This window comes from Cydia splendana, chromosome 12 (assembly GCF_910591565.1).
Source record: "Cydia splendana chromosome 12, ilCydSple1.2, whole genome shotgun sequence".
NCBI classification, from domain to species: Eukaryota; Metazoa; Arthropoda; class Insecta; order Lepidoptera; family Tortricidae; genus Cydia; species Cydia splendana.
This window is the reverse complement of record NC_085971.1, coordinates 15210827-15229907: the sequence shown is the minus strand read 5'-3', so window position 1 is coordinate 15229907 and position 19081 is coordinate 15210827.

Here is a 19081-nt window from a genome sequence, read left to right as displayed (position 1 = left end):
GCTGTACATCATTCGATACCTCCCATTTAGGGAGGTATGAGAGGCCGTGCCCGCCTTTCGGCTGCGACGGCTGTGGCGGGTCGCTCCCCACCGCGTGGGAAGGTCAGTCGTCATCGTTTTGGGGATGACAGTGTTGCTGGTGACCGCTCGCAACACGCGCTGTGTTGTGTGTGACTGCGTGGGCGTGATCAAAGCGGGTCGCGCGCGCAGCGCGCCGGCGGGCCACTGCGTCCAAGCGCAGATCGCGAGCGCCACGCGCTCGCGTCACGCTCGCATCGTGCCCCGCTCACGCCGCGCTTTGAAAACGCTCATGTGTGACGGAGCCTTTAGAGATATGGTAATAAAATAATTGGCCAAGCACGAAGTCAAGACTACGGTGTTCAGAGCACCGTACGACACATCCCTAGGTGGTTTTAAGTTTGGATACTTATACTAATTTGAAAAAAAAAAACAAGTTTGATCAAGATCGGCTTACTTTATATTTCGTCAACTTTATCTTTGTTTTCAAAACCTGTGAATTTTAACTGTCATATACAATACAGGCGGCGTAGCACGGTCGCGTTTTTATCGCTTGTCACCATGCCTGTCACGTTCTAACAAGTATGTTAGTGCAAAAGGGACGCGCATAGTGATAGTCGATAAAAATGCAACCGTGCTGCGCCCGGTCTTCCAAAATTATTTTTTCGTAACAGAACAGTATCTAGATGCTGCTCTCACCGATCTGTTCAAAAATATACATACTGTATACAATTAATACATAAATGTAATGGTACTTAATGAGAAGGAATACTGTTTCGACGAATCAAATACTCTCAGTAAAATCTATAGGTAGATGACGCCATAGCTGTTAATAAATATTACATGACTTTACTAACTCTATGTGCGCTAATGTGAAAAAAAAAACACAACGACAGTGAAGAACGGAATTCTTAATTTAAATTTGTACTGATAAACTCCAATAATAAATATGATTCTTACTGAGCACACTGCGATAGTCCATTGGTTGGAAAGCCCGTTCGAAATTTAAACTTATTACAAGGTTGCATTTTGCAGATCTTTTACTCTCTCATACTTATAGTAGGCTATTCAGAAAAAAAAATGAAATATCTCACGAAAGTAAGTAAGTAGAATTAAACTTTGTATCAAAGACATAAGTCATAAATTTCAATGCCAAAGTTTTAAGTAAGGATCTTTCTCACTAAAACTACTTCCTAATATGAAATGACCAGTGTAAGCATCAGTTAGCTAGCCCTAAGCAACCAAAGATCAGGCTGCAGTTTAAAAACTAATAAAGATAGAGTTAACCTGATAATTTTCCCGCCGTCTCCATACTTGTTTTAGTTGGATATTGACTGGTCAGTTGCCTGTTAGCTATAGTTTTCCCGAAAATCGACAGGACAGAGGTGAAAAATTTTGTATGAAAACTTGCAACTTTAAATGCATTTTTTATCGAAACTATTGCATTCTAAAATGAAGTCAAAATCAGTCCATCGACTCAATTTTTTGCAAGCTTTCTAATGGAACCTCACACGATTCTTACAATTGAAAATAAAATTCAGCCTAACCCTCTAACCCCCTAAATTTCCCCCTAAAATTAGAAATAAGCAGTTTCGACTTATTCACAGTGTTAGTGATGGTACTTGCCATAACTATTCCAAATTTCAGGTACCTACATCAAACGGTCTTTGAGAAAAACGCATTTAACCGATTTGCAAGACCGAAGTGATCCCATAAGAGCACCGTGAACAAAGTTTTGTACGGTGCTCTAAAAACTACTCCTAAAAAGAAAAAAATGTGTCAAATAAGAAAATCTAATAAAATAAATCAATATGCCCATGTTTCTACAAAAAGAAGTGAAATCCCACCAAAAACATTCTGTAAAAAACTAGCCAAGTCTCGATGGAGCTGCTTGTTTATCTCTAAAAAGTAATGAAATCTAGACAAAGTCGTGCCAAGTCTAAGGTTCCTTACTGCGATTTCTTTATTATTATAGTTAATGTTGTGTGACTTGGCCGTTGAAGGGTACACAAGGGTACAAAACCAGGTGCTCCATGACACCAAACATACAGTATAAAAAAATATTTCCAGTACAGACGGACTTCTAATCATTGATAGAAGTCCGTCTGTACGTCTATTTTATGTTAGATCGATGGTCGATTTGACGTTTCAAAAAGAAGTGTTTGTTTCAGGCTCGCCTATACATAAGTATTATTGAAATACGCAGCTTTATCAAGCCTACAATTGACTGGTTATTGAATCAACGTTTTCCAAGTGGCAATTTTCTATCGTCAATGGGTAGCGGTTCTGGCGACAGATTGGTGCAATGGTGTCATGGAGCACCTGGTTTTGTACCCTTGTGTACCCTTCAACGGCCAAGTCACACAACATTAACTATAATAATAAAGAAATCGCAGTAAGGAACCTTAGACTTGGCACGACTTTGTCTAGATTTCATTACTTTTTAGAGATAAACAAGCAGCTCCATCGAGACTTGGCTAGTTTTTTACAGAATGTTTTTGGTGGGATTTTATTATATTTAAAGTAGATTCCCGGCTGAATAGCCCCATTTTACGGTAAGATACTTAGATAGTGGTATCTAAAGCGGTAACCTACCATACGTCACCATAAGTATTATTTTGCCAACTTAGATCGCCTTAGATGCCTGCTAAACGAACTTCGGTGCTATAAAATATGATTCTAAGTTTTAAAAAAAGTACCAAACGTATCCAACTAATAACTACGATGAAAGAGACGAGAAAAACAGACTAATTCATCGTTTAGCCGACTGACAAAAACATTCCGCTAATAGGGTTTCAGGACCCTGAAAACAACCTGAAAAAGCACTGAAAAAGCCCCGTATGAAAGCCCAACATTTGCAGAGCACTCTGCTAATTCTGAACTGAGCCCACAGTAGATAGACTAGACAGTAGCTTTGCTGGTAAAACCGCGCATAATAACTGTATAAAGATGCATTGGGATAACTTCGATAACGGGGTAATTTTGAGTCCCCCGCCGCATCTGTTTGTATTTATGTATGTTCGCGATAAAGTCAAAAACTACGGAACGGATTTTCATGCGGTTTTCACCTGTCAATAGAGTGATTCTTGAGGAAGGTTTAGGTGTATAATTTGTTAACCCTGCGGGGAAATTTCAACTAATCGAAATATCTTCCATGTTTTAAATTTTTTTTTAAATTTATTTATTCATGATACACTAAAATACATTTTATAAATAACATAAAACTCGCCAAACTGTGAAGTTTGATGGCGAGATACGCTCTTTTTTATGCAAGTAACTTAACCTATTTGGGTCATACCCGTTTTATAGTATCTAGTACTTGAGACTAAAATCATAAATTAACTAGACTATTAACTAGAGTCACACACAACACATATTTTTTGCTATCTGGACATATATGGCACTCTAGTTAATATGGAAGATATTTCGATTAGTTGAAATTTTCCCGCAGTCGAGATTGCCCCCCTGCACCTTGTACACTTGAAATCTTGGAATCTGCACCTTACCGTAAAATGGGGTGAGTTGGGTGAAATTTGACTTTCAAACCTCGATAAACTTTTATTTTTACATGTGAAAACTGAATGGTGTATATATATAATAAGTGGTTCGGACGTTTGTATTTTAGTTTGTATTTTATTTTGGGTAGTTCCATTTCATAACTTTGACGATAAAGAGGAAAACCCACCTCACCCCGTAGTGCCTCTTATTTGGGGTGAGAGGGTTTTTCATACAAAGGTGATTTTGGAAGATTGTTGGATCGATTTTTTTTTATTATGAATATTACTATAGCTCCATTTTAAATTGGAATACATTATTTTTGTAGCAGTAGCCTTAAAAACCCACCTCACCCCCCTCTCAATCCTTCACTCCCCATTCATAACCCATAGCTCCCCGCGAAACCTACTCACCCCGTTTTACGGTACTGATTTTCCAACGTCACTCGTCTCACGGTTGTTGTACGTTACTGGGCCACTACTTTCAACATTGACAATTTGCCAAATCTAAGTACAGTCAGCTGCAGAACTTGCTAAGCGGACGAGGTGTTCAAAATTACCTTGACACGCTCTTAGTCTCCTAACAATAAAGTCGCGTCGAGATAATTTTGAACACCTGGCCCGCTTAGCAACTTCTGCAGCTGACTGTACCTACTGATCGTACATAAACTGTGATACATCCTTTTAAATTGACCTCCAACAAGGGCGGTACAGTCGGGTGCAATTTATTTGCCATGCCCGATAGAAGGTTGGAATTTCAACTCACTTTAGAACTCCGCACAAATACGTTTGGAGTTCGGCTTCAATACACTTAGTACTACGTGCAAATAGCAAATTAAATTGCTATCTTTGCTTTTTAGCCGACAAAATACATACCTACATAGGTACTTGTACAGGGAATATTGCCTATTTTACCTTCTTAAATTTACTCGTACAGGCAGAGGGCCTACCGCGAACACCGAAGTTTGCAAATTGCCGGCATCTTTCTCTGTCACCCTTATTACGCTTTAATTGGAGTAAAAGTGAAAGATGTCCGCAATATGCAAACTTTGGTGTTCGCGGTAGGCCCTCTGTACTCTAGAAGCTAGCTCACAAAAGAAACTAGGTATGGTATGAACTTGATATTATCATATTTATTTTGAGTCTCTGGCGATGTATATTCCATTAAAACCAAAGTTCAGTATTTTTATAGACTTAATTTTGAATGTTTAAGTATATTAAAAAAGTTTATATGAAAATCATATTAAAACTCGTGCTCATCGGGCAAATTTTCAGTAATTATTTCGAAAAGTTAAGAAAAAACGGTTGTGATGCTTACGATAGGTCGTTAAAACTTAGTTGTTTGGATTAGTTCATTAATTAGGTTATAGAGTCCTTTTAGCTGACTTAGCACCGACTTGAACGTAATAAAGTAGGTATGGGGTAGGTATGGCAGTGTCATTATTAAACGTCATAATTTCATAGAAATTCGACATTAATTGAATGATATTGCGTCACTTTGTCATTACAAATGCCATGCAGACTTAGCTTGCTCTGACTCTAAAAGCACATTTATGATCGGGATGGGTCTCTATTGTTTCCCATAAAGTTTTAAGTCATAATGTATTGTTTGTCCGCATTTTCGTTAGTCATAATTTGTTTTTAGAGCACCGTACAAAAATTTGTTCACGGTGCTCTTATGGGATCACTTCGGTCTTGCAAATCGGTTAAATGCGTTTTTCTCAAAGACCGTTTGATGTAGGTACCTGAAATTTGGAATAGTTATGGCAAGTACCATCACTAACACTGTGAATAAGTCGAAACTGCTTATTTCTGATTTTAGGGGGAAATTTAGGGGGTTAGAGGGTTAGGCTGAATTTTATTTTCAATTGTAAGAATCGTGTGAGGTACCATTAGAAAGCTTGCAAAAAATTGAGTCGATGGACTGATTTTGACTTCATTTTAGAATGCAATAGTTTCGATAAAAAATGCATTTAAAGTTGCAAGTTTTCATACAAAATTTTTCACCTCTGTCCTGTCGATTTTCGCGAAAACTATAGCTAACAGGCACCTGACCAGTCAATATCCAACTAAAACAAGTATGGAGACGGCGGGAAAATTATCAGGTTAACTCCATCTTTATTAGTTTTTAAACTGCAGCCTGATCTTTGGTTGCTTAGGGCTAGCTAACTGATGCTTACACTGGTCATTCATATTAGGAAGTAGTTTTAGTGAGAAAGATCCTTACTTAAAACTTTGGCATTGAAATTTATGACTTATGTCTTTGATACAAAGTTTAATTCTACTTACTTACTTTTGTGAGATATTTCTTTTTTTTTCTGAATAGCCTACTATAAGTATGAGAGAGTAAAAGATCTGCAAAATGCAACCTTGTAATAAAGCAAATAAGTTTAAATTTCGAACGGGCTTTCCAACCAATGGACTATCGCAGTGTGCTGAGTAAGAATCATATTTATTATTGGAGTTTATCAGTACAAATTTAAATTAAGAATTCCGTTTTTCACTGTCGTTGTGTTTTTTTTTCACATTAGCGCACATAGAGTTAGTAAAGCGTATAGAGATAATAAAGTCATTTAATATTTATTAACAGCTATGGCGTCATCTACCTATAGATTTTACTGAGAGTATCTGGCCGCGTAGCCAAGATGCCGATCGCTTACGCTTCGTAGCGATCGAAACGCAACTATCACTGTCGCACTAATATGGAAGAGTGATAGAGAGACATAATGCTTTTCGTTGTCGAAGCGATAGCGATTGTAACCTTGGCTAGGCCGGCAGATTCGTTGAAACAGTATTCCTTCTCATTAAGTACCATTACATTTATGTATTAATTGTATACAGTATGTATATTTTTGAACAGATCGGTGAGAGCAGCATCTAGATACTGTTCTGTTACGAAAAAATAATTTTGGAAGACCGGGCGCAGCACGGTTCCATTTTTATCGACTATCACTATGCGCGTCCCTTTAGCACTAACATACTTGTTAGAACGTGACAGGCATGGTGACAAGCGATAAAAACGCGACCGTGCTACGCCGCCTGTATTGTATATGACAGTTAAAATTCACAGGTTTTGGAAACAAAGGTAAAGTTGACGAAATATAAAGTAAGCCGATCTTGATCAAACTTGTTTGAGTGACAAAGATGTCAGTTATGATTTGGTACTCATGAATTCCAGTTCTACTAAAATATTTTTTCTTTTAAAAGCTGACTTACAAAAGTCCAAAATTGTGCGGTAAGTTAGGTTTATATTCAAATTATACGCAATTCTTTGTAGCAACTCCGCCAAGTGGACGGAAACAGGTACTGGACGGCAAACTGACGCAGTTACCCTACTTGTACTAAAACTTAGACATTTATTAATACTTATTTCTGTGACTTATATGAAACATGAGCAAATTGATTAATACTTTACGTTAATTACATTTTGTGTAAAGCCCCCTCCACACTCGTGCTCGAATTGCGGCGCGAAGCCGCGAACGCGAGTGTGGCATCGATTTTCGTAGACAGCGAAATCCGCGCCCGCGATTCACGCGCATAGTCTGGAGGGGGCTTCAGAAACAAGCCTAAACGTCAAAAACCGAGAAATGCCGAATCACAGACTTAATTGTAATATTATTCCTTGTTGAGTCGTGCCTGCCCAGTCTACAAGTTTAAAATACAACAATTGTATCCAATGGTCGTATGTATACCCAGTATTTTTGACGGATTTAGTTTTTCATGCTCGAAGTTGCCTGTCAACTCTGACGTATATTAAATTGTCAACTATTTTGGTGTTTGAAAGAATCAATAATTGGCAAAGTGCCCTGGCAGAAAAAGCCATTCTCACAAAAAAAGAATCAATAATAATGAAAATGTTCAGAAAAGTGGAAGAATATACTTCAATATGTTATGGATGCTAGTAAGATGTAAAAACAACAGTTTAGCGGAATGTCAGTTTACGAAATGGTTTGTACAAATTACAGAGAAATTCATAATAATTTGTTTCTACTAGAAATGTGCCTTCACCAAACGTTTTAGATAAACGGTAGGCCTATATTATATAAACGTTCTTGATTTCGGTTGGCCGAAATTGGACTTACGATTTTTCCTCTTTTCACCTCCAAGATGAGGTTGATTGTTAGCGTTAGAAAGCTGTAATTTGCTATGGATATACAATCAACGCGACAAGGTGGTAAATAAAATCTTTAATCTCTAAAAAATATATCTAAGCTTTATAACTTCTACATTACCTATACTAGCCCAGAGGCCTTTAATAAAAGTCCAAACTCCAAGGTCCCAGAGCTCCCAGACATTACCTTCTTATTTCCTAATAGTGAATAAAATGTACTTATGGGATAAATTAGTATAAAGTATCCAAACTTAAAACCACCTAGGGATGTGTCGTACGGTGCTCTGAACACCGTAGTCTTGACTTCGTGCTTGGCCAATTATTTTTTTCGGAAACGCTTTTCAGGATTGCCATAAAGCAAACCTAACCTAACCTACTTAATCTATCTATAGGATAACCTTACGAAAATCCTGAAAAGTTAACCGTTTCAGAATTAGGACTAATGATTACATTATGGCTTAAAACTTTATGTCAAACAGACCCCGATCCGGATATTGTAGCTAATACTGCATGATACATGTACGTACACATCATCATATCATGCAATATTCGATCGACAGGGCAACAATCACTTTACATCAATTACGTCTAAGTAACTGTGCCTGTACCGGGTACTATCTGCTTGTTAGTGTCCGCTGTTACACCGTACACATTATATTTAAGCGTAATATCTCAATAATTATATAGACCAATAAACATATTATCATAGCCCGGTTTGATGGAGGCAAAAATGCACCAGTGTTAGTGTGTAACCCAAAATTGTGTGTAAAGTGTCATTCTATGGAACTTGCTAACTATGTAAACAAACCGCCATATTGAAATTGTCTCTGAATGATGAATTTATTAGTGACTTTTGTTTACATAGTTAGCAAGTTCCATAGAATGACACTTTAGTAGTAGTACGGTGAATGCATGATATTCAAACCAAAATTGACGTTGCCGACCAATGAACACGCAAGAACCTCCAAGAAGAAGGTAGTCAAAGCGCGTATTACACTGAGTGTAAATTATTTGTCGCATTATCTATCGTTACGTGTTATGTACGTACAATACTGCACACATGAAAGGCCATCCACTATATTACCGTTTGACACTAAAGAATATATAATGCAAATAAGTGATATTCTATGCACTCTACATAAATAAAACTGTATCTATGCCAAAAATTCACTTCGGTTTGGTGTGTGACAAGCGTCCATACCGCACGTCATCCAAGGGCCCTCTGTACTTAACACGACATATGGCATTCTAGGTCTACATCCATACGTACACTAAGTAGTTCACAACGACAACGACATTAGACCGCATCAGTGCCATCACGGAGACCGATCTATGACCTATTATTAGCTGTGATGAGATTATGGCATGCTCTCTACCACGGCTATGAGTTTAAGGAGAGTTATGGATTTAATAGTTTAATGGACTTAGTAAGTTTCAATTTAACTCTCTGTACAATTTTTATAGATAGGTATGTAGAAGAAATTGGTATGACACGGGTATGACGAAGCTGAATTACCTACCTTCCTACCTCCTCCTACCTGCTACACGTGTTCAGGGTCGACACTTCTACTAAATCAAGTTAAAAGTGGGTATAAGGTACAAGTCAAGGACGTGAAGTACAAGTGATAAACAATGTAAATTCAGCGACATTTGTGGTGACAGGTGATTTCAACTGATTTAAAATTTGTAGACCGAAAGTTGTATAATTTGATTTGTAAATTAGCAAAATACATAAACATCCTGTTAAAGTACTTACCTACGAGGATTACATTAAAGCGATGACGGCAGCGCTCTTTACATAAAACCTTGCTCAAAGTCTGAAATAACGAACGGCTCTCTGGCAACCTGATTAATGATTTAACTTGCCTGAACCTCGGCCACTCTTTGATATTTCGCGTTTTCTAACCGATGAAGAGTTAAAAAAAAAATTGGTTGCCCGCTTGTAGCGCACCTAATGGGTACTTAACATGTTTTTAGGTCAGATGGACCACAGACACGTAATACTTGGCATTAGGAAGGACAGGTATGTGTATTAAATACTTTGCTTGCAATAAATTATTATTGTTTTCGCGTAATATGTTTGATTTGACTTTTTACATTTTACTAATCGAGAACAATTAGTAATTAGTTAGCATTAGGAGATCAGAAGACAATATTAACAACCATTTAGGATCATAACATAATCCATAATACGGCCTATTCGTACCTACTATAATTATTACTACTACTACTATAATACTATAGTTAGGTGCGTTGGGATAAGTTCGATAGCGGGATAATTTGGAAATGGCAAATATTTATAAAACCAGCACTCCATACTTTAGCAACACTTACGGCAATAATGTAATACCAAGGCATCTTGCTTATTGTTTGCTATAGAAGAAAGTGCTTCTAGTTTAGTAGATATGGATATTTTCAAAATTACCCTGCTTTCGTAGTTATTTCAATGCACCTTACTGAACTCAGAGGCGTGATACCACTCTACATATCTACTGCCGGTATTATATTGAATTGTTTTGTTTACTCTCAAAGAAAAGTTCAAAAATTCTAAGAAGTAATATCATGCAAAATAAATCACAAACTCCTATATGCACCCATGAAAATAACAATAAAATATCAGTGCACTCTAACCCAACGCATTAGCGTTTATTTTTGAAAAACGCGCACAGATTTAAAGTTTATTGGCTTCAAAAGCAACTTTGTTTGCGGTTTACCGAAATCCTGAAGCCTTGGAAGTGAATTAAAGTGGCATACTATTTACTAGAGGGGTGGATCTCTGTCAAACAGAGGCTCCAGGGACCGGGGCCTATTGTAATAGAATTATATGTCTAATACGATGCGTTTCGGATCTGGACGTAGGTTCGAAGTCTGCTGTAATCGTGTTTCTAGTTATTGTCTGTATTTTTAGGTATTTAAATAAAAGTAAACAAACAATTTTTAGCTTTTCGGGTAGTTATAAGATTTATTGGTTAACCAACCAAATACAAAACCGCCTGGATCTGTCACTGAACGACCAGCCCCTGTTTCACCAACGTGACAGGTGCGACGAATTGTAAAATCACTGTTGCTGACGTCACAGGCATCCATGGGCTACGGTTACCGCTTACCATCGGGCGGGCCGTATTCCTGTTTGCCACCATCATTGTATTATTAAAAAAAAACTTTATGATATCGGAAAAAAAACAGATATTTCTCTTGCTAAGTTTATGACAATTGTCACAAGAAACACTACAATTGTCACGAAATTCCGACATATAACTCATTACCTGTCAAGAATTACCTACAATTCTTCTAAATCTTTGACAATTGTCAGAAACTTCGCAGGAGAAATATCTGTTTTTATCCGATATAATAAAGTTTTTTTAAATAATACAATGATGGTGGCAAACAGAAGTACGGCCCGCCCGATGGTAAGTGGTAATCGTAGCCCATGGATGCCTGTGACGTCAGCAACAGTGATTTTACAATTCGTTGCACCTGTCACCGATGTGAAATTGGGGCCGGACTTAACCTACATTTATTTGATCATGTAATGTTTTCATCTACCCTCAACTGGCTTAAGGAGCCATTTGAGGGTAGATTTTGTTTACTTTTATTTAAATACCTAAGGATACAGAGATAATTGAATGCAAGGGAAGACACAAGAATTAGATGACTCCTTGATTTTACTCTGTAGTTTAGGTGTTAAAGAGGCATTTTATACCTATATGGTGACTGTTTTTTTTAATAGTGATGTGCTACAACCAGTAAGTATATCAACGACAATTCATATTCTTGTCAGTTTTAAAGTGTTATTCGTTTAATAGCATTTTAAATGATTTAAGTGGATTCATTTTGTAGCAATTTCGGTGCAGCATCAGAGAAACTGCTAAAAACATTTTCTAAAGATCAATTAAGGTCAAGTGTTTGAACTCCGAAGACTTTCGTACCTTTAAAAATAAATCCCTTTAACGCAACAACATGCAACAATACACCGAAATTGATAATACAAAAATTACGATGTCACCAGACATCGTCACCACCACCACCATCACCAGATTAGTCTCTATTTTTCGAAACTATTCAGTTAAGGTGGCTACACTACATCTACGTGATCTACGTATCGGTATCGCTGTAAATTTGCAGCCGTCCTACTTAATGAGCTAACAATCACCCACCGTCTAGCGTAACAGTAAAATAAACAATAACAGCGCGAGTGCCACTCGCAACTCCAATAAAAGTCTGCACCAACAAAAGTAACAATCAATTAATGGGAAGCACCCGAGATTACTTCCTATTCGGCTCCTTGCAGCACATTCCCACTCGAGTTTAAACCATAATCCCTTGTGATATAGTTCATATTTGATTGAGATGAGTTGCGATTTAGAGCTTGGTATCATTGGCTAGATTGCTTAGCAGTGCGGTTTGAAAGTCAATAAACAGTTGTCATTAAATCGCCGATCGATGGACGTAGCCGTAGAACGGCATTGTGTCGATTCGTTGGAGGACTTGGAGGTAAGTAGATTTTAAAATGGAAATTTCTTTGTTTCTCATCTAGAGTCGGACCAAGCTAACTCTGCATTCCACTTGCAATGAAAAACTGTGGCATGTCATCATTATGTATTTTATTTTTCAGAAAATATGACGTTCTTTTCTTCGAGATTTCGTATTTTTAGCGGCAAAATTTGTAATTAAATTACAGCTTGTTGTCTTATTTTTTCAGCGGAATCCAAATTTGTGTTTGGTCTATCTTTTAATGGGGTTGAAAAAGAAGAACAAAATGTTCGGACTAACTTTTTTCGAGTCAGTTATAAATGTAAAACAGTTCTCGGAAGTGAAAGAAATATACATTGCAGTCTTGTTTTGGTCAGACCCGTTCGTTTAAAAAAATATCGGTAGGTACTTTTCTGTTTTAGGTATGGTCACCTAACCCAACTAACTTGTGTATCAGGCATATCTACCGTTCAGGTCAAAAGCCTGACCTTTTTTCAAAATGTGATGATTGTCTTGATTGAGAATATGTTATAGAATATTTTTTATCAGTCGGTTTATGCATATGCATATTCATTTTACTTTTTAGGAACTTATTTTTAAGCTTAGGTAGGTATCATCAGGCATCATTTTATGTAACGGGACACAATAAAATTAACAAGGGATAGTTTATGTGACCTGTTATACTAAAATTCTTTACACCCGCATCGTAAATAACCTATAAATGCTACAAGCGGTGAACCTATTTTTATTGCTATAAATAAATGTGACGTTCCACGGGAAAAGGTACCTTATGAGGGTTTCTAGTTTCGGAGATATTAAATGTTTTGTAAAGAGGTGAAAAAATGCTCAATTTTTTTTTATTGTGTGATCTGAAACCTTAATGCGTAACGTTTGTTTACCTGTTTTTATTTTTGTTATAAGTTAGTTATAAGCCTAGTAATGTCGTCTCAGAGTTTAGTAGAAAAGGTACCTTATGGAAAAAAGATTGAAAATTCCCAAAAAAACTAGTCAATACGGGAAAAGAAGTTTGGTAGAGAACTGTATTAGCATTCTGCAAAACTAATTTGATAATTTCAGTTCTGGTTGGGGCGCCTCGCAAATATTATAACCGTACATAGACCGACATCACAAATCCAAGTAGACTGCTATTATACCAAAGTTACTCTCGTCAAGTCTTTCTTAACTAGAATAATCTTCATTTGGTTTGGTCGCATGCAGTAAATCAGCCATTGGTTTGCTGAAAAATGCCAATACCCGACGCATTACCTTATGGAATATCTGAGGTCATTGAACCTCAATGCCGCTTATCTTCAATAGCAACCGGAATATATTATTGATAAGAAATAGACGATTTATACCATCTTAACCCCAAAATATTATTAGTTTATCCTAACTGTTCCATCATCATCATGCCTCATCATGTAACTTGACCACAAGGTACCTTTTCATTACATACAAATTATTGGTCTTTTTTAAGATTATTATGACGAAGAACTAATTAAATTGGGGGCAGTTTAATGTAAATTAATATTTTCTATTCATAAAAGATAAACTATAATATGATTGATATTTTGTAGTGATGTATTATTAGATTTATTTCCATAAGGTACCTTTTCGTAAATGTATGGAGCAAATACTGTTATTGTTATGTAAGTTTAAAGTGGCATAAGGGGTTAAATATAGTATTTAGTTGGGGTTTTAGGATTTATTTCATTTGAATGACAGAATTTATTTCATATGTGCTCAGAAAAATTGATTGTGTGTCACATTAAAAGTAAAAATATTCAATTTTGTGATTTTATATGAAAAAGTCAGAAAATACATTTTCACCTCTAAATCGGTATTGTTTTTTGCTTAAACTGTCTGTCAGTGTCGTTTTCTAATAGATAAAATTTAAATCTTGAGAGCTCATTGCAATCAATCGTGAAAATGAAATAAAACTTTATTTTCAAGAGATTGGTTAGTATACACATAAATCAGTCGATATCAAAAGTTTCTATTTGCATTACAGAACAAGTCGCAATATTTTTTTAATCTCAGATATATAAGGCATTATTATTTGTAGTCAACTATGTAACTTACTTCAGGAACATAGTTTTTTAGGCGGCTAAACTTAAAACTTCTCTATCGTAAAGTTGCTCATTTCACAACATTATTTTCAAAAAATCATATCTCTGTAACTACGCAACCTAGAAGGTTGATCTTTTGTGTTATCGATAGGTTATTTATTGTAGATTACTGGGGTATGCATAACTCCATACCCGCCATAAGGTACCTTTGACCGTGGGACGTCACAAATGTTATACTTACATCCTTGTTTAGTACTACTACAGCAGATAGCTAATGCTCCGTAATCCTACCTAATAATAGAAATAATATATACACTCGCATAATTACCTGTGGATTAAGTTAGGTACTTGTAAATAGTGGGAGCGGGACTAAGAAACGATTGAAAAAGCGTTACTCCTTTCTTCTTTTTTAAACGTTATTCAGAAGTACTGGTTTATTTAGGAGATTTGTATTAAAGTGACAAAAATTCTAACATAAAAAAAGAAAACCGACTTCAATAGATTTACAAATGAAGCAAAAGCGATTTTAACTGGCTTACACTCTAGCTCTATAGCTGTGGAACACCAGACAGGCACGTAAGTACACCCACAGCTCGCGGCGATTCTCGTCACCGGGCATGCAAATTGTACTCAGACACAAAAATCAACCATTCTCAGTCTTGTCCTCAACATCCTTGTTAAATAAATGAAGCTTTGTTTAAATAAGGTGACGGCCAACTTTTATTTTACTTCATTTTACTTTTTCTTTGAAATGGATTCTCTGAGCGAGATTTTGTCGTGAACGCACAAAATTGTTTTAATATAAAGTTGTAACAAGTAGCAGAGTCGTCGGGAAAAAACTGGAATTTAATTTAGAAGCTACTTTAATATATCACTCGACGTTTATACCAGAGCAGTTTAAGAACAAAGTCGCACCATAAGGGTACATCCCTTTTTTAGGGCTGTAATACTAGCATAAGAAAAAGAAAGTGTGATTATCTCAGCCTATCCACTCAAATCTAATCATATAAGCGGCTCTTGCCAAACTATGTGATAGAACAGTCTAGATATATGCATCGCGGTCGTCGTGGAATGCAATGCATCCACTGCGAAGCACCTAGCTGACCGCTGCACTGAACATCGAAGTTCAACATTCCTGGCACTGTAGCTAGTGCTGGTTAATACTCAAATCCTTTGAGTCTAAATAGTCTAATGAAAATTTGACTCAGGTGGCCTAGCCAAAATGACAATCGCTTGCGCTTCGCTATCGAATCGCTTTGTGTCTCTCTATCACTCTTCCATATTATAGTGTGACAGTGACAGTTGCGTTTCGTTCGCTACGGAGCGTTAGCGATTGGCATCTTGTCTACGGGGCCAGTTTTTCAGACTCTAACATTTGAGTCGAAATTGGAGTTCTTTTCAATTTGTTAGCGACTAGAGCCTTTTGTATAGACTTGAGTCCTTTTTAGAACACTGTTTTTTTTTCAATACGCATTGTCTTTACATAAAATGCATGAGTCACGTAGACACACAAACCATACAATAACGCGTAGTTTCTTTACTGTTAATTTAGATAGGTAAAAGCTATAAATGTTGAACGAGTCCACGAGTCTTTATTCGGAGGCTCAAATACTTTGGAGTTGAGTTTAAAAAAGAATTAACAAACTCGATTCGGGAGTTATTTAAAAGACTCGGAAGTCAAGTTTTTCAAATATATACTCATAAGATTCGAGTTCCTACCAACACTATCTGTAGCAACATTGGGAACTGTTAACATACAACACAGTCGGTTTACTAATAAACTATTCGGTAGGATCACGGTCTGAGCAACGCAACGGGAGAGAAATTGCTTAGGTGCTTTTCGTAAATCCATGTTATTAATTTTTTCTTGATATTATTTACATACAATCACAATCAGCATCAAAAGTAACGGACATGAACAACTTCAGTCGTCGGTATATGCAGTATTTATATAATTAAACCATTAAAATGTACCTATATAAAACGGTTTTTACCTACGTTAAACGTGAAAACAATACCTATACTAAACATTTATTTATAACCAAATAATATTATAATAATGGATACCTTATCAATCAGTTTAGATGACTAAGTTCTAAATTTCGCAATTTATCACGTATACGCCCACAATCCTATAAATAGACATTGTAAATGCCGGTCATCCAATATTCAACCGAGAAGATGAAATCTGCCACCCAAGGAGGGACGAGCGAAATTTCACAAAAGGTATCCGATGTCGCGCTTAGCTAATATTTAGGGAGCTTTGGATGTTTGCTTCAATATTGGAAAAGTTGGAAAACACTTCATTATTGTGACACAAATTAAGTATCAGAAAATTATCTTTGTAATTCATCTTTATGGTTTTCATAACCAATTTAAGAAGAATTTAACAATTCAGGAGTCTGTTGTTGTGCAAAGTACCTACAATGAAATCATCAATAAATAAGTAAATAGGTATATATTATTAAATGTGCTTCAAATACATGTTTGTATGCACTGTAAGTACTATAACGCCTTGACAGTCGCTGTTCAGGGAGCTTAGTCAAGATAGCAATCGTACATCGACAAGCGTCAAACGAAAAGAAAAAAAATGTATCGAGAATACTACGAAAAGTTTAAATTAGCGTTTTTTATCAACCTTGACGCTGAGATGTATAATAGAACTAACTGATTGGCGATATTCATAACGGCGATATTAAATAATAAGTAAGACACTCAATTTTAAATCATTTATGGAAAATTTTAAATGAGGTAAAAGTTAGCAAAATTAACAGTTATTGCTATCGTTAAAGCGATACGCCTACCTGCAATAAAACGATATAATGCAATAAAAACATTTAAGTATTGGTAATGAATGTAGTTTGAGAACGCCATTCCGCAGATTGTCTTGTTCGACGACAGGAAATTGTTTCTTGTCGGTCAGACAAGGGGAAGAGGGGGTTGTTAGATATAAGAGACGCTAAATTACAATAGTCTGATTATTGCGATTATACTTAGTTACAAAGTCTTGCAAAATTATACGAATATCTAAGTATTATACTTTCATTTTTTACAAGGTGGACTGACGACCTGGTAAAGGTCGCGGGAGTCCGCTGGATGCGGGTGGCGCAAGACCGGTCATTGTGGCACTCTTTGGGGGAGGCCTATGTCCAGCAGTGGACGTCCTCTGGCTGATATGATGATGATGATGATGATGATGATGATGATGATGATGATACTTTCAAGCGCTCTTGTCGATAAAGACTAAGACACATAACGAATTTCCTGGCGCTCAGCGGGTTAAAAGTTACTGGAAACGCTACTCATTACCATTGGATTAACGTAATGTCCCAGTGCTGGACACTCTCCCTATAGCAATAGATTAATTCCAAGCAAAGAGGTGACAAACCTTAGAGAATATAACCAAACGGAGTGGTCATTAACAGGCGTTCCCCTCTGTCGAAAATAGGCGGCCAATGGTCAACCTCATGTCAATCACATGTATGGACTGACGTTTATCTGACATGGCTATGTTTACGTTACGTATACATTTGATGTGCCCCTCCCCCGCAAAAAATGGCAGACTATTTTGTACCGAAAATGATAGACATGGCGTCTCCGTTGGTTATATTCTCTAAGTGACAAACGGACTGTCAAGTATTTGGAGTCAGGCTGTCAAACACTATAGGACGTTTAAGTACCTTAAGTTAGTTGTTGCCTGTTGGCGGAGGACATATGTTTTAATATAGTTTGTCAAAGGACTGTCTCATTTCAGTCATAGGCAGAGAGAATCATACTATCTTTGTCTTACACTAGTACAAGCACCCAAAAGAAAAGGATGAGTATAGTTTTCCTGGTTCTTACTGACTGACAAATTGGTTTGCCCATACAACCATTTCCAGTCGCCGTTACGACGCGGTGTTGACACATCTTGTGTCGACACCGTCTGTTTCGGTCACAATTCCAGTCGCAGAGTCGTCGCCGTGTCGACACAGTTACCAGAAATGGGGAAGGGTCGACACATGACACAAAGTGACATAAAGTGTGGTCGCCGTGTGCACACATTGTTTCGGGTTTGCGACTACTTTATGCCAAAATCATTCGTTCATTCGTTCATTTTGTTCCTGTCAAATGGAAACTGTCAGATGGAAAAATACTTAAATAAAAATAAGTGACATTAATACGCCATCTCTAAAACGGATTACAAGACGTAATTATATATTGTTTGCATTTATATTACAATAGGACTTAAATTATTATGGGGAATTAAACTGCTCGAGTGATTTGATAAACTAAGTGTAATATAATCAACGCGCCACCACATTGTTTTAGTTTAGCCGGAAATGAAATTGTTTACTTCTCAGTGCCTGTGTTCATAACTATATTATTTGAAGCATTTTTAGTACTTCGATGCGTATACTATACTTAAATAACAGAAATAACGCTTTACATACTACGAAACTTGTTAATTATGATGTATAAATATGGTTTAAGGCTGAGAAATATTGCAGTCACAAAGTAGTTGCAATGTTTCGACTTTGTGTCGACTCTGTGTTGACACATGACACGCGCTGTCAAAAGTAATAACAAAGTTACTGGTATGTTACTGGATTTGCAAAATGGCTGCTTGTGTTGATTTGTTTTCAGATATTCTCAAAGTGTAAAAATGCCGTGGTCAGAGATGGGCATTAATCGATTAACTGTTTATTCGACTAATTAATGGAATAAAAAAAGTTAATTCTCAAATTTTAATCGCGATTAGTTTAGTCGACCTAACATAGATTGAAATTGAATTAATCTGAATATTATTCGAATAAATTATCGATTAAATCTCGATTGAAAGTTGACAGGGGGCCATTTTTGTACGTAAAAATAATAGAAATGTCTTGCATGCAGATGGTAGCAAAACACTTTGTCATAAAAGTCGAGATGGGTGT